A 27,423-nucleotide genomic window follows, 5' to 3' on the forward strand; every position below is an offset into this window, starting at 1 on the left:
ACATGAGTAAAGCTTGGTGAATCGATATCACTCTCAATGGAGTGCCACTGAAATTCAAGCTGGACTCGGATACCCACAAAACCCTTCATGGTCCGAGACATATTCCACTCAAAGTCACTGGAATGGTCACTGCAACTGTTTTGCAAAAAGAACTTTCAACAGAACAACGGATATTTATTATCACCAATCTTGAGGAGCTGCTGTTAGGTCAGTCATCAAGGCACTTCAGTTTGTAACCATCCACCCAAACTTAGCTGAAATAAACGAGCTGAATAAACATGTTACACTGAATAAAAACACAAAAAATATATCCAGTTAGGTAGAAAAGTAACTTATCTTGCCTTTGATAACATTTATTTGTTATATATTTGTTTTTTGACAACTTTTTCGAATCTATGGGTACAGTAATACAAACCCGTTTATCCTCAAAAAGGCCAATCTGTGAAGCCTTAGAAAGGCCAAAATTTCAAAACAAAATGGCAGTCTCAATTGTTGTACTAATAAAAAAATAATAAAAATTGCTGTGCATAATAAAAAAATGTTGAAAAAATAATAAAAATTAAATTTTTTCGGGTTTTATTGAAACCTCATGGTCTAATAATGTGTTTTATATAAAAATACATAATTTTTTATAAACTTTTGTTTGTCAAATAATTTACGTCGCTGAAATACACATTTGCCGAATGTTTTATTATATCGAAACGAATGTGTTTAAACACCGCAAAAGAATATGTGATTAAAAAGCAAATCATTGTGTTCTATTGAAGGTCAAAGCTAAAAATAAGATGGCGACCGGAAAATCAGATTCGCAGAAAATATTAGAACCAGAAATTAAAGGAAAGTACGATTTTGCAAAACACTGATCTCTTTAATAATTACAAATAAAATGCTTCCCCGTTTTATTTATCACAATAGTTTACTAATTGAATAATAAAAAAAAGAAAAAGGAAAAAAACAATGGACATTTTATTGCATTCGATAACGATGCGAAGCCATCTTGAATTGAGTTCAACTTGATGGTAAAATTGCTATTCGTGTTTTACGATTTAAAATGTGTATCATTTCAAGGTAAGTTTTATGTTTATTTTTTAACGAGATTCTCGAATGGATCGATGAAATCTAGGCACCTCCAAAATTCACCACAGACCCCCCCCCCTCATATGTAACTTTATTATGAGTTAATATTATCAATAGACACCGCCAAAAATGTCCGAAAAATCGGTAAAACTATACAAACACCGTGACAGCGAATTAACCCTAACCCTAACCCCTAACCCTAACCCTAACCCTAACCCTAAACCCTAACCCTAACCCTAATCCTAACCCTAACCCTAACGCTGTCACGGTGTTTGTATAATAATACCGAAAAATCAAGTTGTTGTTGTTTTTTAAAACGGAATTACATTTATTAAAATCTATTATTTCTGAGTAACTTTTTTTGGTAAATGTTTCGTTTAGGTCCACCTCCACAATTTTCTTTAAAATGACGACATTTAAAGGTTTTCGACTATGCTGAATACGAAAATCGCATTGAAATGTTGCAGAGAAAAGTAGTTATCAAGATAGAAAAAAATGCATGCGCGTAAAAAAAAATGGCCGCCAAAATTACCGTGCATAATGCATTTTTTCTATCTTGAAAATTACTTATCTCTGGAACATTTCAATGCGATTTTCGTATTCAGCATAGTCGTAAACCCATAAATGTCGTCATTTTAAAGAAAATTCTGGAGGTGGACCTAAACGAAACATTTACTCTTTTTTTTTTCCAGAAAGATAAAACTCTGAATTTTATGAAAAAAAAAATTAATTTTCCCTTAAAATCCAATGACTGCTCAGTCGATAAAAGGAAGCAATGTGCACCTACCTTAAGTTGCGGAAAAATTGCCCCCTTCCGCGACGTGACAGTCAGTTAACAATTGCTAGCCAACAAAGCTGAGGTAATCAAAGAGTAGCTTTCCGACACCAGCCACAAATGCATCTGAAAAAAAAAACTTGACCACTAGGAAGAATCTCCCTTTAAATAACCAAAAGGTCATGTGATTAACTGTCACCTGACCTGTGGAAAAAAAGCTTTAAAAAGGCAGAAAAGGCAAGACAATCTCTTTTTTGTTAGTAAGCAAGGTAAGTGCACACCGCTCTTCCTCTCTTGAGCAACCATTAACCCCCCCCTTTATTTTTCACACATTCCCCAGGAAAGAAAAAAAGAAAGAAAATGAAGCAAAACAAAAAATATAAGGCATGCACTTACTCAAGGAAGTTAACCTGTTAGTATAATTTTTTGGTTGTTTTTTTTTTTGTTGGTTACTAATTATTCAGGAAGGAGGCTAGGTCTACCTCACCACCGTCTCCGGGGTGCACAACTTGGACAATACCATTTCTGTCTGGCAGGAGGTGGAGACTCGATTCCCACACACTGGAAGTGACACCAGTCATCACATCCGTCGCAACAATTCATGTCCTGATCACCCTGTGGAGAACCGCATATAGGACAAAGCCAAATTATTTCGTTGGCAGGTGTTGATTGAGAAGGACGAGCGTTAATCGCATCCTCAGGCCTATCAACAGATGCAGGTATGGATCTATTTTGATCCTCTCCACTTAAGGATAATTCAAGGGGGAATAGGTTTTTTAACGAGTGGATACGCACCGCATCACCCCCCCCTCTTTTACCCTTGCTGACCTGACTACCCCATCGTCTCCGTAAAACATCTCCAAAATGATCCCAAGAACCCATAACGGCCTAGGCTTATGTGGGCTCCTCACCAATACCACATCTCCAACCTTTAATCTGTTTTGGAAGGGCACTCTAGAACGCCCCTGGGGTTTCTCCCGGAGGCTCAACAGGTACTCATTATACCACAGAGTGCGGAAACTCTCCAGGCACTGGTCCCAAAACTGCATGGTTCTGAGCAGCCTTTCTCGGCTGGGTAGGAGGTGGGAGGCAAAATCCTCATCGTTCAGATCTAAAAGCAACCCAGGACTCTTATTAGGCCGCAAAAACATGTTAGGAGTTACTCCCTCTAACTCTGTATCTGTAGATTCTCGATAAGTCAGAGGGCGGTTATTGATAGCTCTTTGGATATCCGATATGATGGTAAGTAAAGAAAAATAATCCATCTCACCTCTACCAACCACCTTGTAAAGACAATTCTTAATTTTCTGGATACTCCTCTCCCAGACACCTCCCACCCAACGTGAGTAAAGTGGGATGGAGCAGAACTTGATAGAACAGGAGCCAAACTTTTGTTGGTAATCATGGTTTAGCATCAACCTTTTAAACAATCGACCGCCTCCTACGAAAGTTTTAGCATTATCACTCTAGATGGTAGACAGGATGCCATACGGGTTCGTGAACCGCACCAATGCCTGCAGAAAGGCCAACACACTCATGTCAGGTAGCACTTCGATGTGTATAGCTCTGACACTGAGACACGTGAAGATCAGTAGATACATTTTCAACTCCTTACCACCTTGCCTAACCCAAAGGTGATCAGTGAAATCCACTCCCGTATGCTTGAAGGGAACTTCCAGTTCGATACGGGATACGGGCAGGTTAGCTACATTGGGTGGCAAGACTTGTCTGGCATTGTACCTTCGGCACAGTGCGACAAAGTAAGGATCATCTTCACTGACTGCCTGCCTTTTGGCACCCAGTAGCCACAACGTCTCAGTTCCGCTAAAGTGGATGCAATCCTTTAGTGCTGGCACCTAGCATGCGCATCCATTATGATAAGCTTGGTAATCGGGTGACTCTTTGCCAACAGAATAGGGTGTTTAACTTCCCTGCTAAAGTGGAGAGATCTACCAATTCTGCCACCTGACCTGATTAGACCTTCATCATCAATAAACAAATCAAGGTTGTAACGTGCATCCAGGAGATAAGCGCCCGCGTGTTTGCGTGTTGTGTGGGTACGTGGGAGAGACGGATGAGGGGAAAAAGACTTACCTCGAGACCAGCTCAGCGTTACCGACCAAAAATAGAAAAGAGGGACCAAGATGGCGACCGCCGTCTTTTGTAAAGTATGATGTCTCGCAAAGTCACACGAATTCTCGGAATATGCAAATTTAGCCGGCCTAGAACGACGATAAAAGCGGGTGAGGGGAAAGACGTGGGCAGTGACGATTGAGTTGGCTGGGGAATCGTGTGGCTGTTGCTTCTTGTGCCGTGTTGAGGATATCTTACCATGTTAAAGAGAGAGTCGGGCGCCATCTTTAATTTTTCCTTACATTTTTTTTCTTACAAGCTATCTCGGCCATTTGGCCTCTAGGACTATGACCGAGTCGAAATTTGACTTAAAGCTCATACCCGAGTTTGACGGGTCCACGTCCATCGTCGACTGGGTTGAAAGGGTCGAGCTGACGTGCGACCTTTGTGAGGTGAAAAGGGTACACACTGTAATTCCCCTGAGATTGGCTGGGGGTGCCTTGAGTGTATATCAGCAACTCAGTGCTGCCGAAAAGGGAGATGTCACTGCAATTAAAGCTGCGCTGTACAAGGCATTTGCCATGGATCCTTGTACGGCCTATGAAAAATTTGCTTCCCGAAAACTTCTACCGGAGGAAAGCGTGGACGTTTTCTTCGCTGAGTTAAAGAAACTCGCAGTTCTGTTCGGTGGAGGGGTGTCGGAGCGGACGCTCGCGTACGCGTTTGTGGCAGGCCTTCCCACTCGGGTGAAGCAGCTACTGAGAGCCTCAACCAGCGTTTCAACAACGACCATGGAACACTTGATGGAACGTGCTCGAGCCATCATCAAAGATGAGGAGGACCTGGGGGAACCAGTTGTGATGGTGACACAGACAGGCCAGATTGGCGCTCGGGAGATTCCGAATCAGAACCCTGCAAGCAATGGGAAATGTTTTCGCTGCGGCCGACGCGGACATTTTGCAAGGAATTGCACCAACAGGGGGCGTGTGCGCTGTTTTAAGTGTGGCGGTTTGGGGCATCTAGCCCAAAACTGTGCGGGAAACGTATCAGGGGAGAGGACGTCAGCGCCGCCCTGCTCCCCGAGCAAAATTTGAACAAGGCGCAACCAGTAATAACCGTCTACGTAAACAGGATACCCTGCTCAGCACTTCTCGACTCAGGCTGTTCGCATACTATAGTGAGCACCAGGCTGTGTCCAAGTTGGACTAAGAGGAAGATCAAAGTCACCACGATAGGAGGCGAGACCCAGACATGCTGTGGAGCTGGAACTGTCAAGATCTACACGGACACCGGTGCAGCCACTAAGATCAATGTGCTCGTGACCCAAGGAAATCTCCTGGGGTTTGACCTGTTGCTCGGATACGATGCCATCAAGGCGCTGGGGGGAGTCGCAATTCATCGAGATGGAAAGGTGCGATTCTTAGAGGCCCCAGTGTGTGCAGCGCTCCATATCGATCGGCCGGATTTTACAGTGGACTACGACTCGCGCAAGAGGGCCTGGATTGGAAGTGGACCGAGGGAATGGCACCGACTAAACTCAAGAATGGGGTTGCAGAGTACCCTATACCCAGTGAGGCCCGAGCAGAATACGAAAGGGAACTAAAGGCGTGGATCCAAGATGGCTGGTTAATCCCCTACCCTGAGGACAAGCTTGGGCCTCCGAAGGGTCTAATACCCTTGATGGCAGTAGTCCAGCATAACAAGTCGAAAGTACGGCCCGTGCTGGACTATAGGGAGCTTAACAAGCATATTGAAGCCTACACTGCCGATGCTGACGTATGCGCCAGTAAGTTGAGGGAATGGCGTCAGAAAGGCACTAATGTCTCAATATTGGATTTACGAAAAGCCTATTTACAGGTGCGAGTTGATGAGACGTTGTGGCTGTTCCAGACAGTTTGGTTCCAGGGGCAGAGGTACTGCCTTACACGCCTTAGCTTCGGCCTAAATGTGGCACCACAGATCATGAAGACTATTGTCAACACAGTATTGTCCCAAGAAAAGCCCATGAGGGACTCAACGTCAGCTTACATTGATGACGTATACGTCAATGAAGATGTACAGTCTGCGTCGTGTGTCAAAGAAAAGTTGGCTCAGTTTGGTCTGGAATGCAAGAATCCCGAACGTTTAAGGGAAGGAGCACGTGTATTGGGATTGGATGTTTATGAAGAGGATGGCACCCTACAATGGAGGCGTGGCAGTGAAATTCCAAGCATCCCCAACCTCGTTACAAGGCGGACCGTTTTTTCTTGGTGTGGAAAACTTGTTGGTCACTTACCGGTCTGTGGCTGGCTCCGCGCAGCTGTTGGTGTGATTAAACGCAGAGCAAATTTAACAACCACGGGTTGGGATGACATATCCGATGATGTCCTACTAACTCTGATGATTAAGGAGACACTGGAGAGAGTGAACAAGAAGGACCCTGCCTGTGGGCGGTGGTGTGTTAACGGAGACAACGTAGGTGTGTGGGTTGATGCCAGTTCTTTGGCGTTGGGAGTATCGTTGGAGCAAGGAGGAAACGTGTTCGAGGATGCGTGTTGGCTGCGGCCCGTAACAGATTCTCAGCATATCAACCTGGCAGAGCTGGACGCTGTTGTAAAGGGGGTAAATCTGGCCCTGCAGTGGCAGTCTAAGAAGTTGACCTTGTACACAGATTCTCTCTGTGTCTACCACTGGGTGTCTGACACACTTTCAGGACGGACACGAATCCGTACCAAGGCAGCAAGCGAAATGTTAATACGGAGAAGGCTAGACACGCTAAAAAACCTGGTATCTGAGTATGGGCTATCACTGAGCGTCACTCTGGTGCCATCACATTGTAATCGTGCTGACCAACTGACCCGTGTACCTCACAAATGGTATGAAGCCGCGAAGATGGGAATGCAGATTACTGCTCGATCTTGTGCAGTTGCAATCGACCCATGTCAAATACAAAAAATTCATGCACAGAGCGGACATCCGGGTATCAAGAGGACCCTTTATTTTGTGAGGCGTGCATACCCAGCAGTGACCAAGATGGATGTCAGACAGATCGTCAGAAATTGTGAGGCTTGCCAGTCTATTGATCCTGCACCAGAAGGGTCGCTTGGAAGTTGAGAGTGTGTGGCAGCGGCTGGCCATGGATATTACCCATTACAGTGGCAAGCCCTTTCTAACTCTCATTGATTGCGGGCCTACGAGATTTGCGGTGTGGCGGCAGATGACCAGACAGGATTCAGCAAATGTTGTTCGCCACCTATCATCCATTTTTTTTGAGCGAGGTGCGCCGGAAGAGCTCCTGACTGACAATGATGCAGCGTTTTGTAGCCAGCAAGTCCGGCAGTTGTTAGATGAGTGGGGCGTCCGTCTACGGTTGCGATGTGCGCATGTGCCATCAGGAAATGGCATTGCTGAAAGAAGCCATCGCAGCATCAAGAGAATTGCTGCCAGGAAGCGATGTACTATTGCGGAAGCAACATATTGGTACAACATTACGCCAAAGGACGAGACGTCCCCTTCAACCGCACCTGCGAATGCTATTTACACGTACCGAGTCGGAGTGAAGGGAATCAACACTACGCAGCCAACCGACAAGGGAACATATAACAGATATGAAGTGGGAGATCCAGTGTGGGTGCGGCCTCCAGGAAATCGGTGCACCGACAAGTTTAAGCGAGGACACATATCTGGAGTGATTAGCCAGCAGTCTGTTTTGGTCGATGGAACCCCACGACATGTGCGAGATCTTCGCCCAGCTACCGAGGTGCGTCATACAACTACAGAAGAAAGCAGTGAAGCGTCTAGCGATGAGCTGCCGATGCACAGATTCAGTGAGCCCCTTCCAGAGACTGATAGCGATACTTCATCTGATGAGGCGGAACCAGATCCAGAGCCCGAATCTGAAACAGTGAATGTACCTCTTCGCAGAAGCACACGCACTAAAAGGCCACCCCCCCAGTGCTCTCTATGTGATCATCAGATCAGGGGGGAGTGTAACGTGCATCTAGGAGATAAGCGCCCGCGTGTTTGCGTGTTGTGTGGGTACGTGGGAGAGATGGATGAGGGGAAAAAGACTTACCTCGAGACCAGCTCAGCGTTACCGACCAAAAATAGAAAAGAGGGACCAAGATGGCGACCGCCGTCTTTTGTAAAGTATGATGTCTCGCAAAGTCACACGAATTCTCGGAATATGCAAATTTAGCCGGCCTAGAACGACGATAAAAGCGGGTGAGGGGAAAGACGTGGGCAGTGACGATTGAGTTGGCTGGGGAATCGTGTGGCTGTTGCTTCTTGTGCCGTGTTGAGGATATCTTACCGTGTTAAAGAGAGAGTCGGGCGCCATCTTTAATTTTTCCTTACATTTTTTTTCTTACAACTCAGGTACCATCTTGCCCGAGGGATCTAGCAAAAAATCCAGTTCCTCAGCATATACCTGGCGTTGCATCGTCTGCATAAGCAAAACTGCTGCCAGTTTTTCACTGTCAACTTCTAACTGATGCAAGCAATTGATAAATTTCAGGACTAAGAAAGTCACTCTTAAGAGTTTATTAAATGAAGAGAACCTTTTCTGGGGCAGAACAGTAGGTGTTTCCTCTCCACGGAGGATCGCAGCATTCCAAGACGCATGAGCTATACCTTGGCTGCGTTTGTTGAGGCACGGCAAGTCTTGAGTAGCCCAAGGAGTGCTACCGCCACTCAACCAACCTGGACCAAAGCACCAGAATTGGAAGCAGGTTTTGAACCTTTCCAGCGTCATTCCCCTTGTGATCAAATCCGCGGGGTTCTCTGCCGTTGGAATGTACAGAAATACATATATCCTTTAGCGTATTTCGGGCAAACAGGTTCTTGCTCGTGATGGTACGCGAGAAAAGCCAAGAGAGGACCACTTGAGAATCTGTGGCCACGTGAATTTCAGAAGGAGTGAATCCTCCAAAGTTTCTTAGAATCGTAGGCAGGCACTTCATGGCCAGGAACACAGCCATGAGCTCCAGAGTAAGAAGTGTTTTCTTTTTCAAAGGAGCCACCCTAGCTTTGGCAAATACCAAACAAGATCGACACTTCTGAACCACATATGCCACGAACCCATAGGCTTCCGGGAAGGCATCACAAAATAGGAAGAGTTCGCCAGGTTCACTCTCACTGAGTGCCTTACGGGGAAAGGAAATGGTCCCCAATCCAGAAAGATCTGAAGAAAGTTTCTTCCATAAGGAAAAAAATTCAGGTGGAACCAGCACATCCCACCCTAATCCTTTCTCCCAAAGCTTGCTTAGCAGAATTCGACCTCGCAATGAAACGGGCAAGCACAATGATAAAGGATCATAGACTCTTGCGGTCTCCCCGAGAATTTGTCTTTTAGTAGAAGCATCAGGGTTTCACTTAATCGCAGCCAATCGAAAGGTGTCGGAGAGAGGACAGTACTGATAACCAAATACCTTTTCACAACCACTGCCATGAACACTCAGTGTACCATGCTCCTCTATCTTGCTTCGAATTCCTGCAGTTTGAAGCCTCCTTGATGTAACCGCTCCCGAGAGAGAGTGTATAATCCACACAGCTCCTCTGGACTATCACTAGATATGATGAGATTATCCACATAAAAACGATTTTCCATCATAAATCAGCAGTTATCCATAGGAAACTGTGCAGCATGATTGTGTTGTACCTAAAACAACGTAGTCTTTGCCATCCTTCAAAAAAAAAGCAGAACCTGTTCTTATCTAATTCCAGCTTCAGGCGGATCATCAAAAAGGCCTTCTTGATGTCTGCCAACACAACATGATTATTGGAGCGGAAAGTGAGTAGCAAATCCAACAGGTCAGTTGTTAAGTTTACTTCCTGGTAAGTAGCTTCATTCAAAGATAGAAAGTCCCCAACTTAGAGGCTACAGTTGAATACTAGCCGAATTTTGGTGGTCGTAGTCGGGTCAGCTTTCACAACCGGTCTATGCGGAATCCAAATAAATTTGTTAAATCTCTGAGGAGGCACAAAAATCTCCTCTATTATACCCTCCCATTCTTGCTGCTGAAAAACCTGCAGATAGTCCTGGTAAAGCTGTTTCCTCTCCAGGTTTCACGCTACATGTTCTAATATGCTGAAGGCGACAGCATGGTTGGATGGGACACGTGATATTTTATCTTCCTCCTAGGGCAACTGGACATAATACTTGTTATCTTTAAACAAGATGGATTGTTGGAAGAGCGCAATCTTCCGCTCATCATATTCTGTTAATCCTTGTTCTCTTATTCTTAGTGACTCCACCCTGAACATTTTCTCTAACCCCCTTTGCACGTGACTGTCGGGGGAAAAATCACTAAGTGGATCCTCATACGTGCTCTGTGACTCCAGCACGAAACAAAGGTGAGAGGGGTGACTTCAGCCGTTGATGCTAGAACAGAATCAAAGGTAAGGCTCTCTGGGTTCGCATCCAGAGAATGGTCTAAATCAAGGAACTGCTTCACCTCACCAAAGGGAACCAGTCCTGTTGGAGTAATAAAGGCTTGTCCATACAAACAAGGAACCAGTTGGAGAGTTCCCAAGCTTTGAATAAAATCCAATCCAATTATTCCATGAATTGGAATGAAGTTTGTGCCTCTCACAAATCTACCCGCTAGAGGGCAATTATGACGTTGGAACCCATCTAAAAGAGTGTCTAACTCCTCAATGTGCACAGATATATCCAGATCCTCCTGTACTAGTACAGGAAGAGAATATGGAGAATGAGATCCAGCACTCACCTCCAATTTTACTTCCCTAAAGTGCCTATTACAGTCTCCAAGTATGGTAGTCAATTTTAGTTCGCAATCCAGTCCAATGGACGCTAAGGGACCAAGGGGTTCCAACACCTTACCCGACAAATAAGTCCGGCCACTGCCAGTGTCCAACAAACAGTTGGCGGAAATCTGGTTGCCATCCTTGCCAAAGGTAACACACAAAACAGGGGGGAGGCATGAGAAGTTTCCACCTGGAGTGCGACAAGTGGAGTTAGCCTGAAGTGAAGAATCCCTTCGAGAGGGACCAGGCCTTGGCCTAGATGAAACATCCCCCAATGACCCCCCGACTAGTATTAAGGGTGGAGCCAGGGAGCTCGTCTCCATTGATGAGAAAACGTTTAACCGCTTCCCTAGTATCCTGCAAAATGGATGACAAGGTGGGGATTCTCTTCCCAGAAATTTGAATCAACTCCCCTTGGACCTCTCTGGGGAATTTGGAAACGAGAATCTTCGCCATAAGTCGAGCCCCCGAAGAATGGTCCTTAGAGAAAGAACAGCCAAATGAACCTTCCAGCTCTGCCAGAAGAGAGGCTGCTTTGGTAATGAAGTTTGTCAGAGTGGTATAACCTCTATCTCGTTTATAGGTGAAGTCCAAAATGTCTTGGAATATGTGGTCTATTATTTCATCCTCATCGAGGTATTCGCTCTTCAGGACAGAAAAGGCCACCTCATAATTCCTATTGCAAATAGTTATATGATTGATGAGCAACAACGGTTGACCAGACAGCGAACATCTCAGGAAATCCAGTCTTTTGGCATCGTTAGCCATGCCGGCCACACAATTTTCAAATCTGGATAGGAAATTCCTGAAACTCATGGGGTTGGATTGCATCTCCAACCCATCAAAGGTCGGTCCAGTAATCTGAAGCTGAGGCGGCTTCACAATAAAAGAAGACGCACCTCTTTCAATTCCAGGGGAACATGGAGCAGAACTTATGGACTCAGATGTAGTAGGGAGGAACTTTAATTCGAGCTGCTCAAGTTACTTTCTGAATCGCAGGGCACGTGCCAGAGATTCTTTCTCAATTTGAACCTAGTCCTCCTCCTCCTCCTCCTCCTCCTCCTCAAACAACAGCTGAATCTTGCTAACACATGTCAACTTCAGTCAAATATTCGGTAACAGATTTCTGCAATGCAGCAAATGATTTACTGGAAAGTTCATCTTCCAAATGAGCCATCTCCAGAATAGTTCTGATTTTGGTCCATAGAAGAGAAATTCTTTTCTGTAAATCTGCCTGGTTTCTATCCATGTTAGTAAAGGTTTCTTCCACAAAATGTGAAAAAAATTAATTTTCCCTTAAAATATAATGACTGCTCAGTCGAGGAAAGGAAGCAGTGTGCACCTACCTTAAGTTGCGGAAAAATTGCCCCCTCCCTTCCGCGACGTGACAGTCAGTTAACAATTGCTAGCCAGCAAAGCTTAGGTAATCAAAGAATAGCTTTCCGGCACCAGCCACAAATGCATCTGAAAAAAAAACTTGACCACTGGGAAGAATCACCCTTTAAATAACCAAAAGGTCATGTGATCAACTGTCACCTGACCTGTGGAAAAAAAGCTTTAAAAAGGCAGAGAAGGCGAGGCAATCTCTTTTTGTTAGTAAGCAAGGCAAGTGCACACTGCTCTCCCTCTCTTGAGCAATCATTAATCCTCCCCCTTTTTTTTCACAATAGAAAGCAGAATAATGTAAAACTTTTTCTACCATTTTTAATTAAATTTTAAATGTTACATTTTCTCCAAAAGTTAACAATTGACATTTTTTGTCTTGCACAAAAAACGTATATAAATAGTTTAAAAAAAAAAAGACGTTTTTGAAAGAATTAATTTGTTTATTTCTTGTCTAACAAAGATTTAGGGGGATTTTCTATGAGAATATGCAAAAATATTATAATATAAGTACCTGGATTTCAAATAATTCCACTTATTCATATAGGCAACCAGTTACTTTACGTCGATTTGATATAATGTTTACATTTATACTTGATAAAAGCAGATTACGGAAGACCAAACAGACCAAAAAAAAACTTATTTTTCGGTGACAAAAATTTCAATGTATTATTAATGCTGAGGCTGGCCAGTATCAGATGGGTGACCATTTGTATGAGTTTGGTTTTTAATGTGTATGTGTGTGGGGGGTCAGGCTCCCCAATATGGGTGGGGGCAATTTAAAGCTGAATAAAAAAATTATTTCAGCATGGTTGGTCCACCATAGTCGTTTTCAAATGGGATCGAAAAAAATGATGATATTTTTAACACAAAGGGCACAATATTTATCGATTTTCTTTTGTATCGATTCTTCAAAGCATTCCCTGTTTAATAATGGTCATGCATTATTCGGCTCACTAAAAAAAAAATTGTTAATTCATTTATCAAAGATTTTAAAATGGCTTTTTTCGTATAAATATTTAAAAACAAATTTTTTGTTTTGCTTAAATTAATTTTTTTACTTCACCAAATTTCACACTTCAAAACTCAAAAGTGGAATAATTAAACACAAACGAAGTTCTGATATTCAGACGTCAAATTAAGGTATGCAAACAAGTTTTTTTTTAAATCTATTATCCTGTCCCTTACAACAACACAATATGTTTTGTTCAGTTTCAGATGATTATTTTAAGCATATTTGGAACCCACTCAAAACAAGGGGGAGGGTTGTAAGCAAAAAAAAAAATATATATATATTAATATCGTTTATGAAAAATAAGTACACTGTTATAAAGTTCATTCTTCTCTTAATAATCGCTGAAAATTTCGTATTGATTGGATAATTACCTGATTTTTGGTAGATTTTTAAAAAGACGGTCCGTCAAAAAGTACTTACCTGCCCCCCCCCCCAGTTTTGGCAGTGCCTAATTATCAATATAACTTTTGTATGAATGGCAAAATAAACTAGTAGCAATTAAAAAAAAATTTTTTTCATCAAACGAAAATAATGAAATTGCGAGAAAAAAATCGTGTTTATATAATTGGCGCTTTAAAATAACGTTCCCATGTAGTAGACATTCCGAATGTGAAAACATATCTGTGTTTAATAAATCTAGAAAAAATCAACTAATGGTCAGATTTTTGTGAAATTTTCGATGCTTATCCATTTTAGAATGAACTTACATATAAAATGCAGTTTCCGTAAAATATACGAGTGGAATTTTTTATTTAAATCTATCGAAATTTCTATTTATTGTAAAACATAAGAGTTCAAATAAGTAAAACATTTATTTTTTTTTATAAAATTTAAATACACGTATTGAACAAAAACTTACCCTGAAATTGCAATTAAAAATTGATATAAATTTAATGTTATTATGCTTTTATAGCGCTTTTTTCTAATTAATATATGCAGTTGAATTGCCAAGAAAAAGAAACTTCGTAAACATTAATTAATTTTTAAAAGATTAAAACGATTAAAATTCTATTATTTCAAAATGTTCCGTTACAACCTAGATTTTTAACTAATGGTGTTTAAATTTTTTAAAAATATTAAGGTATAATATAAACATAACTTTTGACACCTATTTTATCGCCAGATTAAAACCGATTAAAAATATTATTGCACAAAAAATAAACATTTTGTAGACCCACTACGATATCTCATTTTACTAAACAAAAGTATGGAAGCCGGTAATTAACCAAATGAACACTTGTACATATTTAGTAAAACTGTATCTCTAGTTGTATCAGAATTGTTGTAGGAATTTTTGACACCCCTAACACAAAACTGCGAATAAAATATTAAAAACACCCGTAATTTCTCCTTTAAAAGTGGGTTGTTTATTTTCTTTATGGAATATACTTCCAAAATAATCTATTAAAGTTGTATAAAAAGTAATAGAAATATTATTTTTTTTGTTTTTTATAAAACAGTAATGAAATTAATTCAATTTTATGAGTTTAGTATTTTTCAATGTTTAAACTTTAAAAATCTATCAAAATTTTTCTATTGATTCAATTTTTACGATATTTTCAGGGTCAATGTGAAATTTTATGCTCTTTACAATAAACTGAATATAATATTTTAGACAAACGTTTTTTTTTTAATTCACGCCCCCCCCATTTTTAAATGTCTATTAAAAAGTAAATAATTAATTTACTCACCAATGTTTTATACATCACAAATTAAAGATAAAAGATCAATAAATAATATATTCAAATTTAAAACAAAAAAAGTAGTGTTTTTTTAGAAATTTACCTGTAAAGTCCGAAGTTTAAAACCTTTTTTTTAAACCACAGTGTTTTTTGTTTTTTTAAATGAAACCTTGGTCCCTGCATTGAAAAAAAAAAATTAGGGTTTGAATTACATCTTTCGAGTAGTTATAAGCTTGGAAAGACGGGGTCGAATTAATTCACCCCCCCATTTATAAATGTCTATTAAAAAAGTAAATAATTAATTTACTCACCAAAGTTTTATATGTCACAAATTGAAGATAAAAGATCAATAAGTAATATATTCAAATTTAAAACAAAAATAGTGTTTTTTTAGAAATTTACCTGTAAAGTTCGAAGTTTAAAATCTTTTTTTTTTAAATCACGTTGTTTGTTTTTTTGTTTTTTTAAAAATGAAACCTTGGTCCTTGCTCCTTTAATTGAAAAAAAAAAAATTAGGGTTATCTGAGAAAATAGACCACATCCTTAGGGTATCAGAGAAAATAGATCACATCCTGTCTGCACATCCCTCGGCTAACATCCACATCTGTGGTGACTTCAACGTCCATAACGTGGAATGGCTGACCCATTCAAATAAGACAGACGATGAAAGGAGGTTTTGTCATGATTTTGCCATTGCTTATGACATCATTCAGATTGTTCGCGAACCCACCCGTGTGGCCGATACTACCAGTCAATATGCAAGCCTCCTAGACCTTTTTCTCTCAACTTCCCCTGAGCTATGTTCATGTTCCGTTCATTCTCCTCTAGGATCCTCCAACCACTCCATTGTATCAGTTAAGATAAAAACGAAATGTAATAAGTCCCCAGACGTACTCCTCCACCGTACTGTATACCGATACTTTATGGCTGACTGGGATAGCTTCCGTACATTCATATCTGATTTACCTCTGCATACCATGTTTAAAAAGGAAGTGTCCTCCATAGTATCCGATCTGACCGAATGGTTAATTATAGGCATAGACCAATTCATACCATCTAAAAAATTCCAACAAAGACCTAATCGCCAGCCATGGTTCGCCCCAGAATGTGCTGCTGCTATCGCGCACAGAAATCACTTTTTCCATAGCTACCAACGTAATAGATGCACTGAGACTAAAGCTGCTTTCAGGACTGCCAGCAACCACTGTAAAAGAGTAATAAAAAATGCAAGAGAGCTATATGCCCAGTCTGTTAAATCCAAGGTAGCTGATCAGCAGCTTGGTTCCCACCAATTTTGGCAAATAACAAATAGGATCCTGAACAGAAGTGTGCATTCTATCCCAACCATTATCAATTGACCAGAGGTCATCTCATCAGCATCAGACAAGGCCAAACTATTTGCAAAGAACTTTGCAGCTAATTCTACCCTATGCGACGAAGGCCATCAACTCCCCATATGTTTTCCTATAACACAGAACACGTTAGGTAACATACAAATATCCGTGCATGAGGTCACCAAGCTAATCAAGAACCTTGATTCCAGTAAAGCAACTGGCCCTGACGGCATCCCAATTATAGTGTTAAAAAAGCTTCAACCAGAACTTGCTCCCATACTTACAAAACTGTTTAAGCACTGCCTTAAGGAGAAGTGCTTTCTGACTCCCTGGAAGACCTCATCAGTTTTCCCTGTATTTAAGAATTCAGGTGATAAGTCATCTCCCTCTCAGTACAGACCAATAAGTCTCCTGTGTGTTATGAGTAAGTGGAATCCATATTAAATAGAGAAATAGTCAACCACCTCAGCAGAAACAACCTTCTTAGTGACACACAATATGGTTTCCGCTCTGCAAGATCTACCGCAGATGTGCTAACGGTTATATCTCACAGGATTAGTGAATCTCTTGACAAAGGCTTCCTTTCTAGGGCAATTGCTCTTGACATATCAAAGGCCTTCGACAAGGTATGACATAAGGGTCTACTTCACAAGATTTCCAGCTACGGTATAACTGGAAATGTTTTCTCAATCATTAAATCATTTCTCTCCGATAGGCTCATAAGAGTAGTGGCCGATGGACAAAAATCAGAGGCCTGCAGTATTAATGCTGGAGTCCCTCAGAGTTCAATCCTGGGCCCAACTCTCTTTCTGATCTACATCAATGACCTCCCTAAACACATACTTAAATCATTCGTTGACATCTATGCTGATGACACGACCATCTACGGCAACACATCAAAGGCTGTAAATGACAAAGTTCTCTCTGATTCTCTCTCCTCTGACCTCGAGTGCGTGGTTCAGTGGGGGAAGTCGTGGCCGGTTACCTTTAATGCATCTAAAACCAAACTCCTATCCTTACATCATCAACGCTCTGATCCCCATCTGGCATCAATTGGGATGGATGGCTCTTGTCTGGGGAGGCCCCGTGTTTTGACAAGCTTCTGGGTTTGACCTTTACTCCTGATCTGAAATGGAACATGTACATCAAGTCTGTTGCCAAGGTCACTGGAAAGATGGTGGAATCCTTCTACCGCTCCAGAAGATATCTCACTACTGATGCAATTCTCTATCTATATAAAAGCCAAGTACGTCCAAGGATGGAATACTGCTGCCATATCTGGGCAGAAGCTGCTAAAAAAGCCTATCCTGCCTTGACAGAGTACAAAATATACTTTGTGGCTTAGTGGGGGATACCCTTTTCTCTACCTTGCAACCTCTCTCCCACAGAAGAGACGTTGCGAGCCTTTCCTTGTTTTATTGTTATTTCCATGGCAGGTGCTCGTCTGAACTTTAATCTCTGGTCCCCCCTCGCCAATCTTTCATGAAAAACACCAGTTTAGCCGAATCCACTGTGAAAAATTTCCCCCACTCTTTATCTGTGCCTAAATCAAAACGTGGATTCCATGAACAAAGCTTCTTTCTTAGAACTGCACGCCTGTGGAACTCTGTTCCATCTGCCTGCTTCCCACCTGACTACCACTTGCATGTGTTCAAGTCCAACGTTAACAAATTCCTAATGAACCGCCCCTTAAGTAAACACTTCATCAAATCTCCACACTAACGTAATATACTCGCAATAACCCTTATCCCTGAGTGGCTTCCGGGCCTTGATAAGTGGTGACCACTGTGTAAAAAAAAAAAAAAAATTACATTTTTCCAGTAGTTATAAGCTTGGAAAAACAGGAGGGTCAAATTAGTTTTCTGACACACCCACCATATCTCATATTTAGTATACAAATGTTTATAATATTATTAATCGTTAAACTGTGTAAATCTTAAAACCTAACAAAATTATAACAAAGATTAATTATTAATTGCAGTTTGAAGAAGATAAACCAAGGTTTTAAAAAATCATTAAGTCGCCTCTGCTTTTCCATAGTTCGTATAGTTAACACAAGTCTGACGTCACGAGATTATGTGTTCCGTTCTTCACAATTCTTCACATTCGTTTGGCAGTCCCTAATTATTGGAAAATCTTTAAGAACCATATCACATACCTAACTGAGGTAGTTGAGATTGCGTGTATGCCAAAAATCACCAAGATAATTTTAATTGCTAGTGGCAAAAGGTAAAGAATTCTGGTACTCATGCAGAGAGTGATCCGTGCTGAAATAATAACATTATTTAAAAAGCCATTCTTACCATGGGGAGGGGAGGGTGTTTTGTACCTATTCTGTACTTTAACGTTACAATTGAATAAAAAAACATATCATAAAACTTTAATTAAACGTGGAAATACGGGTAAAAAAATAGCGTGGATCTCTCTGCAATAGCACCAGAATTTTTTATCTTTTGAAAAAAAAAAATGCAATCACATTTGACCGAGTTTTATAAGTTTTTTTACCTACTGACGTCACAGCAAAAAGTACAAAAAAAAAAAAGCCAGGGTTGATAAACAACTATTACGAGGATTATTATTTTCTGGTTTAATTCTAAACTTGTCCAAAAGTGAACATATTTTCTTTTCCAAAAGATAAAGAATTATTTTACATCTGGGCACGTGCAATTAAAAGGGATTATTATATTGTAGTGATGTATTATTTTTTAAAAGTGTATTTAATTGTTAATTTTCAAATGTGCCCGTTTTAAAATAATCCTCGTAATAATTGAACCAAGTTGTTGTGACTTCTTCATTTAATAAAAAGAAACGGAGAAATCATTTCTTTTTATTAGATGAAGAAATTACAACAATTTGAGTGTGCCATGGAAAATAACTTGTTTCAATTATATCATCCTCAAGTAATTTAAGAGTTTCTTTTTCAATGAACCAAACATCCTCAGCATGGTAATAGCGCAATTGATTTTAATAACAGCGCAGATTTTTAGAGCATCCTGCGACCTGCACCCGAAAAACAGTAATACTCCAGTGCATTTTTTAAAAGTGTATTCCGAATATAATATCCATGCATCTTTGTTTTATCGTTATTTCAATGGCAAGTGCTCGTCTGAGCTTCGATCTCTGGTTCCCCCTCGCCAATCTTTCATGAAAAACACCTATCTAGCTGAAACCACTGTCAATAATTTTCCCCACTCTCTATCTATGCCTAAATCAAAACATAGATTCCATGAACAAAGCTTCTTTCTTAGAAGTGCACGCCTGTGGAACTCTTTTCTGTTTGCCTGTTTCCCACTTGACTACAACTTGGATGTCTTCAAGTCCAACATAAACAAATTCCTGATAAACCGCCCTTTTAAGTAAGACACTTTATCAAATCTCCATTACTAACGATTACTACAATATTATTCTATTGATTACTATACACGCAATAACCCTTATCCCCGAGTGGCTTCCGGGCCTTGATAAGTGGTGACTACCATGTAAAACAAAAAAAGAAAGAATTAGGGAGTATCGTGAAGTCAATGTCTTTATACTCGAAACAATTGAATGTGATATTCTCAGTGCACTATTCAGATAGTTTGAGAAAAAAGGGCGGATGATGCCATAGAAATTACAGAGGATCGTTTCCGAGTAGAGAGGTTCAAGGTTTTAATGAGACTAGCACTAATAAAATTAGGTGGTAGAGAGGCTTAACAATTAATATTAATTAAAAATGATTATGAAAGTAAATTTACAGTTTGCTTATGTATTTTTACAGTAGCATTGCGTGTTCAGACAACATAAATGAATGAAAACAAATATTGAGTTTATTTATTTACAAGCGTAGACTTTATTTAAAACAAGTAAAGAATATTTATACATTCATTTAATACAGACAATACCTTTTGGTGAAAAATGCATAAGACTGCATGTGTATGCATGTCTTTGTTGATCTCTGTGATTGTGTAAGGGTAGCATTTTTTGCTTACAGAGTTAATTCAGTAATTGAAACCATTCATTGTTCATGATTTTTACAAAGTTTAGCTTACCTAGATCTACAGCAGATGTGCTAACAGTTATATCTCATAGGATTAGAAAATCTCCTGATGAAGGTTTCCTTTCTAGGGCAATTGCTCTTGACATATCAAAGGCCTTTGATAGGGTATGGTATAAAGGTCTACTCTGTAAAATCTCCAGCTATGGTATAGCTGGAAATGTTTCTGCAATTATTAAATCATTTTTCTCTGATAGGTTTATAGAACATTAGTGGTTGATGGACAGAAATCAGAAGCTCACAGTATTAATGTTGGAGTCCCTCAAGGTCCCATCCTGAGCCCTACTCTCCTCCTAATCTATATCAATGATCTCCCAGATCATCCATAAACATTTATGCTGACAACACTACCATCTATGGCAACACTTCAAAGGCTGTAAACGACCATGTTTTCTCTGATTTTCTCTTCTGCGGTGTAATTGGAAAACATGTGGCTGGTTACTTTTAATGCATCTAAAACCAAGCTTCTATCTTTACATCATTAACGCTCTGATCCCTGTCTGGCATCAATTGAAATGAATAGCTCTCATCTTGGTGAGTCTCCATGTTTTGACAAGCTTCTAGGTCTGACCTTTACTCCTGATCTGAGAATCGACAAAATAGAAAACAGGATTGTTACATCAGATTGAAATAAATCGTGACCGACTGGAAAAATGTCTTGCAAAACATTTGCCATGAGTATTTCTTTAGGAATCTCTGGCTAATCCTTCCCATTATAAAGAAATATATTCTGCTGGTGACCATGGCAATATCCAACTGTTAGAAAGCCTAGACTATAACTTTAATAGAAAAAAAATACAGAGTAGAAAAAACAAACATTTTTTATAAAAAATTTTGGGAGAATGCCTTTTCTACAAATGCTGGTGGGAGCTCAGCGAATACTAGACAGATGATGACGATCAAGCTGGCTTTAGTGTTGTAGGAGGTCATGTTGGTGATGTTCTCAATATATAACCAAACAAAGTAGTCCAGCGGGTTTCAGGTCGGAGGAGGAGGGGAGAAGTGAGAGAAGGGTATAAAGTCATAGTACACCTTCTGAAGGCAAGTCTGTGTCTCTGGAATTTTGGGCCAGCGCTGAGTTCTGCTGCCACACCCAGGGTCTGCCAGTGGCCATCTGATTCGACCAAAGGATCACCACACTCTTCAGCACATCCAGGTACACTTTGGTGTTGACTTTCAAACTGACTTAAAAGATGTGAAGTGGCATGATGTGGCCCTCACTTGAAACCCCACCAAAGACCATAACCGTGGGCAGAAACTGTTTTCATTACCTTGGGCTCGTCTCTGTTATTTGTGACAATCCAGTGATGCATTTGGAGGGTGCTGGCAATGGTCCTGTTGTCATAATTTGGATCGGTAGAGAGTATGAGTTGTACAGTGGCGCATCTCCGATCTTGCTCATTAAGCATTGTGTCACTTTCAGACATGATAAAAGGCTCCTTTCACTCTTGGGATTTGTACACAACTGGCAAACTAGTAGATAGTTTGCAACAACAAAAAAAAAAAGAACGGGTTTTCATCAAACAGAAATGGAATCATGTCGTCTTTTATAGGGCAACAATTTCATCATTCCACCCTGTATTCACTTGCTGGCTAAATAGATCTTTCATGTTTGGGGTCTGTGTCTGCAGAGTCCTGCATATTGTGGCTACTATAAAATTTTGCATGTGATTTGCACAAATATATTTGGAACAAATGTATTAATCATTCAATCATCTATATATATATATATAAAACTCACTATGTCTGTCTGTCTGTCTCCATATGTTAAAACTCTATCTCTTCTGAAACTAAAAGTCACAGAGTGGCACTATGCGTCTCAAATGATTGAATGTTTTTATGGACCGTACTATTATAGGTCTTTAGCCAGTTAAAATAGTTTTTAAGGACTCAAAAAGGGGTCAAAATTTGAAAAAATCGTTAAACATTTCATACATTCATCTTAGTTTATTTTTAATCAGTTCATATAAAAGCCATGTACGGGTCACATCTTTGAAGGAGCTGTTCAGAGCATCCTTTCCTGCTTTTATATGGTACAAAACTGACTTCGAAATCTAGTGGGCAGTGTCTTTTTTTATTCTCTGCTCTTTCATTAAATTTATGGCAGGTGCTTGACTGAACTTCACTCTATCATTTCTACCCCGATAAGTCTTTCAGGGCAAACACTCGACTAGCTATAACAACTATCAGAAATGTGGGAAAATCTAAAGCAAAAATTCTATTAGCCAAGTTTTTTCTCAGAACTGCTCATCTGTGGTACACAATACCACTGAGCTGACTTCCCGACTGAATATAAAATGGTCATTTTCAAGTCCAACATAGAAAGGTTCTTAAAGAACCGTCCTTTAAATTGAATTATCAAATTTTCGTTACAGTAACCATTAGTCCTTATCCTTGAGTAGCCGTCAGGCCTTGATGAATGGTGATATAAGATGTAAAAAATACAGAAAAATCTTTATAATATATGAGAAATATTCATTAGGTCACCATTCTTGTAAAACATCATACCAATCGGTGGAGGAATAGGAAGATCTGCTTGTTTTTTATGACTGGTAATTAGTTTTAGTATATTGTTTTTATGACTGGTAATTAGTTTTGTATATTGTTTTTATGACTGGTAATTAGTTTTGTATATTGTTTTTATAACTGGTAATTAGTTTTAGTATATTGTTTTTATCACTGGTAATTAGGGAATTCCAAATTAAACAGTATGAGAGAAGAAACTATTTACATAAAAGAAACTATTTACATAAAAAGCTTTCCAGCATTTACGAACGCATATCTAGGCATAGGATTTTGCTGCGTGTCAGGTTAGTCAGAGGTATGTAGATCGAGAGGATACGAATGCTTTTAATTTATTGGGGTACATTCCATTAAAATGCTTGTTTTAATGACAGGGATGCAACATTTTGGTGATGGGACACAGGTTGGAGTTTGGTTGATAATGTCACCCTATTAGGTTTAAGTCTTTTTGGACCCTGCCTAAGAGCAAGAGACTAGTGACAGATGCACCAATACAATACTCCATGCATGAGCGAATAGTCACAATATATATATATATATATATATATACATATTCTGAAAATTATATTGTACATTTTATGTATTCTATTTATTTTTTTATTCTTTAATATATTCTTATTCTGAGAGTTTTTACCAAAAAATCACATACATAAAATTTTATGTATATATATATATATATATATATATATATATATATATATATATATATATATATATATATATCATACTATATAAATATAGAATAAACAAGCAAGATGCTGTATGTGCTCTACACTTATCTGAGCATTGTTTCCAGGTGTTCTGGACTTCTTGCCACTACACTCAAGCCGATTCAGGAGAGGTATGATTAAATGTTGAACAACCCTTTACCACATGATTTCCTGCACAGCTGTCTAATATCGAATACACAATCAGTTATTAAAAAAAGAACATGTTTTATCATTAATCGATGCATGACTCAAGTTCAAGTCTGGTATCAGTCAATTTTGTTGTTAACTTCCTTCATCAGAGATTGAACTCACTACCTCTAGATAGAATTCACTTTGTAACATTACCCAACACGCTGTAGCCTCAGTCACAAAGTAGACAAAGAATAGAAAAGAACTTAAACTCGCTTTTTTTGTTGTACAACAACATTTATTTTCTCATTCTCCTGCCATGCATTACTTCTGGTCATGGCTGTGACGTCTCTCACTGTGCTCTTGAATCTTATCTATTTTGCTAACATGATTGTCTTCTCGAACGTGCTCTCTCACCCTTTTTTATCATCTTCTTTTTCCTTACCGTGACTTCATTTTGCTCACAGCTCAGTATTTGCATATAGCCGTTTGCACTATGTTACAACTTGAGAATATCTTTTAGCCAAGATCTTCAACTTATCCATTTGACCATGGAGTAAAAAAAAAATGCCAGATAATTTTCGTTCATTTTTTTTTTTTTGTCGGGAGAGTGAGATTATAAATGTAATGTCTAGTATAATTATCTACCTACATACATATTTTATGTTTATTTTATTTAAATTGTAATTTGTCATTATTATTTCTACTTTTGGATTATCCGAGTTGGTTCAGGTGTAAAAAGTTATGAAAAAGTGCCTGGTCAGCTCCGTCGATTAGCAATAAACTAAAGACTGAAAGAAGGAATCGGTATATATATATATATATATATATATATATATATATATATATATATATATATATATATATATAAGAGCAAATATTTAATAAAACATGTTAAAAACACTTTGAAAAAGAGTTAAAAACATATTTAATTTGAAAAGGAACACTTGATAAGTGGATAGTCCTTAATCCCCAGAGTTTCGAAGAAATACTTTCCTTCTTCTCATCAGAGGGTAGGAATTAGCAAAATGCAGGATCGGATTTTGCATGCAAAAGTATTTGATGAAACAACAAGTAAGTCAAAGATCTTACTTGATAACAAAAAGTGAAGCAGAGGGAATATGGTGAAGAAAAAAGTGATTACACGTGAATTGATAGTCTGGTGAAAGGTAAATAATCCAATGACGGTAAAATCCAAAATCCTGAATTTGCAGATACTGGCCATCCTCTCCCCTTACATTTTTTTTAATATTATATTTTATTATTTATTATTCATTTTTTATTTATTTATTAATTTATGTTTTCCATTTAGTGTCTTTTAACAACTCTTGCTGACATTTTCTTAAGTAATAACCTGTACATTTCAGTTGACCTATTTTTTTGCCCTATATTGTTTTCGTGCCTTTTAACATCCTTTTTGTCTGGGTCATTTTGACATTTGCTTTTCTATCTTATATTTAATTCTACCACCATTTAATTTTTTTTCCTCTTCTTCCCTGATCTTTCTTATTATGTCTCGGCAGTCGTGTGAAAAGCATATCTTATTTTTCTTTTATTAATATTATTGGAATTTTCCTCTTTTCTTTTCTTTGTACATATTTGTGAATTATTCCATGGATTTCGGCCTTTTGGATTATTTTGAACCGTCTTCCAATTACGTGATTTCCTTGGATTTTACTTGTGCAAATGGAAACTCAATTAACTTTCTTGGAGTTATATTTTTGGATTTTACCGTCATTGGATTATTTACCTTTCACCAGACTATCAATTCACGTGTAATCACCTTTTTCTTCACCATATTCTCTCTGCTTCACTTTTTGTTATCAAGTAAGATCTTTGACTTACTTGTAGTTTCATCAAATACTTTTGTATGCAAAATCCGATCCCGCATTTTGCTAATTCCTACTCTCTGATGAAATGGAAAGTATTTCTTCGAAACTCCACAGATTAAGGACTATCCACTTATCAAGTGTTTTCTTTTCAGATTAAATATGTTTTAAACTCCTTTTCAAAGTGTTTTTTAACATGTTTTATTAACTATTTGCTCTTATTATAAGCTCTATCTCCTATTTGGTTTTATCGAGCTTTTACATCTGGTTGAGATTACTTTATAAATATTAATTCTTTAATATTTATAATATACTTTAGTTTTACCATCTTGGATCATTTTGGTAAATTTAATTGTAATTTTTATTTTATATATATATATATATATATATATATATATATATATATATATATATATATAAATGAAAATTTGGAATTTAATTCAGTAATATGTATGTATAATGTATACTATATGTATGTATAATATATATCTTATATATCTATAATATAAAGCTGAACGTCTGTGTGTGTGTCTGGTCATGAATAGGCTTCTATATAGTTGACTATTATAGAAAACTGATCCCATATAATGATAGAAGATGTACTATACTATGTACCATCCTTATTTAAGTTGAAACATACTTATCAAAGTATTATTATGTGCATCTATATCAAAAACACTTGTAAACTTTTTTTTTAATTTTTAAATTTTTTATTTCCATACTTTGTGGAACAGGTGCAAATGCAGACCCCCCAATTTTAATGAACCACCATTCTGGCAGATCAAACATACCCATTCCTGTGTCTCGATACATCTTCTATAATTATATGTAATCAGTTTTTTAAAATAATCCACCATATAGGAGCCTATTCATGACCACACACACACACACACACACACACACACACACACACACACACACACACACACACACACACATAGATACACACAGACATTCAGATTCAGCTTTATATTATAGATATGGTAAATTGTATTAAATCTTTGTGTGCTTTTATTTATTAATTAAAAACCTTTATGGTATATCTATATGTCACAAAATAAACATGTTATAGTAAAAAATCATGAAAATTGATCAACTATTTTTTATTTAAGAAAATCAAATTTAAATATTTTAGCGATTAAATATTTTTAGCAGCTATTGATGGAGAAGTTTGTTCTAATTATATTTTATAATTACATAAACGGACCTTCCTATAAATGTCTTGTTTTGTATATATTATTTCTTTTAAAAAGGAATGAAATTAAAACCTTTCATGCTTTTCAAATCAAATTTTGCTAATAAATTTTTATTTTGTTTTATATTATACTAGCGGGGGTACCAGTGTTGCCCGGGTGTGGTGAGGTAATATATCTGATATTTCGGCTCAAAGTGCAATCTTAAGATAACAACGTTGCCACTATAATGACTGGTCTATGATCGCATGAGCGAATTTAGGTCGTTTGTTTTTATATTTAAATTAATTCAAGAAAGAACGTTTTTTGCACATACGTATTTGGCTAAATTCTCATTAAGGAACGATTTTTTGCTACCACTCTCTGTAGCCATTGATCCTGGAGAGGTATTTTGTTTTATAATTACATTAAATGACCATTCTACAAATATCTTGTTTTGTATCTTTTATTTTGGTTTAAAACTTTCACGGTTTTCACATTATGATTATTTATTTCATTTTATATTGCACGTTTATGATGTCTTTCCAATTGAAAAGAAACGAAAGTAGCCAAATTGAGTTGTTGGCCCCTCCTAGTTGTCTACCTTTGAATTCAATCAAATATTGCAACTGGTTTCTCTTACAGTGAGGACGGCAAATAATTTTTTTATACATGAATAATTAATCGATTTATAGATTTTTTTTTACATAGGCATCACCACTTATCAAGGCCCAGAGGCCACTCGTGGATAAGGGTTAAAGAGTGTAAAGTAGTCAGTTGGACAATATAGTAATTGTCAGTAATAGAAATTCAGTAAATTTGTTAACTTAAGGTGAATGGCTTATCAAGAACTTGTTTATATTGGACTTGAAGACAACCATATTGTAGTCAGCTGGAAAGCAGGAAAACGGAAGACAGTTCTACAGGCGTGCAGTTCTAAG

At 38.4% G+C, this 27,423-nt stretch overlaps 1 long non-coding RNA gene across 1 annotated transcript in view; it reads left to right on the top strand.

Annotated features, from left to right (window-relative positions):
- Window positions 1–847: 847 nt before the first annotated feature.
- The window catches only part of LOC145269667 (uncharacterized), a 30,328-nt gene continuing 3,752 nt past the window's right edge, over window positions 848–27,423 (top strand). The window contains exon 1 of the long non-coding RNA XR_013865167.1: window positions 848–1,068. This is a non-coding gene — a long non-coding RNA (uncharacterized LOC145269667). The remainder of the gene's footprint in view (window positions 1,069–27,423) is intronic.

This window comes from Euprymna scolopes, chromosome 45, assembly GCF_053919585.1.
Source record: "Euprymna scolopes isolate OS-2025 chromosome 45, ASM5391958v1, whole genome shotgun sequence".
Classification (NCBI taxonomy): Eukaryota; Metazoa; Mollusca; class Cephalopoda; order Sepiida; family Sepiolidae; genus Euprymna; species Euprymna scolopes.